The sequence below is a fragment of the Coregonus clupeaformis genome, chromosome 9 (genome assembly GCF_020615455.1).
Source record: "Coregonus clupeaformis isolate EN_2021a chromosome 9, ASM2061545v1, whole genome shotgun sequence".
NCBI classification, from domain to species: Eukaryota; Metazoa; Chordata; class Actinopteri; order Salmoniformes; family Salmonidae; genus Coregonus; species Coregonus clupeaformis.
Genome location: NC_059200.1, coordinates 29,977,566 through 29,978,631, shown reverse-complemented (window position 1 = coordinate 29,978,631; position 1,066 = coordinate 29,977,566). Strand labels below are relative to the sequence as shown.

The 1,066-nt window shown below is 43.1% G+C and overlaps 1 pseudogene; it reads right to left on the bottom strand.

The window, feature by feature from the left end:
• Positions 1 to 369: 369 nt before the first annotated feature.
• Positions 370 to 1,066, bottom strand: part of LOC123491572 — a 48,753-nt pseudogene continuing 48,056 nt past the window's right edge.

The window sequence follows — 1,066 nt, the reverse complement described above, 5'->3', positions numbered from 1 at the left end:
TCAGAACCTTATGACAACCATCAGAAAACATTACCTTTGCTCTATGTAGCGTACATCCTCTGTTTGCTGAAGCACTCTCTTTCTGATCACAGGGGCTGTTCTTAAACCTACAGCTGTCAATACAGCACAGAGTCACACCTTCTCTCTCTACATGTGCAACCCTGAAACAGAGTGGTTTCAAAACCCTAAGGAAATCCTGGTTGCTGGAGCGCTAATTAGGAGACCCGAAGCACCACCCCTAGGGCATCCTTGGCCCTATCAACTAACCAGGTCAAAGAGTCGACTGTTGTCCATAGCCGGCTCATAAATAGCCCTCACCACAGACAGCCCTGTGCTGCAAGGTAGTGGAACATCAAAGGCTCTGCCAGATCACTCCAGCAAACTGGAGAGGGCACAGAGGGGTGACATCAGAGCTCAACACACAGGTGGCAAGATGCCACAGCCGAGAAGTGGCATGAAAAGCAAAACACTATTTAACATGGTTTGTTATAGAAGCACAAGGAAAATCTTCTACTATAGGTAGATCTTTGTAGAGTCTTATACAACCATGAACCACACATATTCTGGAATGCATAATAGCCTAGTCCTTTAATTCAGTATGAATAGTCACCCATACATTATTCATGCAGCACATTCATTGTTTGCAAATCAGCATTCATAAGAAGAGGTGATGTGTAGGCATACAGTACATTATCTGTGCAATAATTTAGTCACCTTAAAATGTGTGTGTGTAAATGTGTTGTCAAAACATTGTGTGAATACTACAGCCAATGGAGACTTAGGAGCTTTTAACATCTATACACCTTAGAAAAAAAAGGTGCTATCTCAGAGACCTAAAAGGGTTCTCCCTATGGGGACAGCCAAAAGAACCCTTTTGGAACCCTTTTTTTCTAAGAGTGTAGCCTACTAGTTCCCCTGCTGAAAATAAACTGCCTTTATGAGGAAAAATGCACACCTGGAGAACTGGTAGCCTATGACAGGCACAAATTCATCTTCCTTACAGTCCTCTGTGGGATCGGACGGAATAATCCTCTGATAATACTTGAGAAAGAAGAAGTCAAACTCC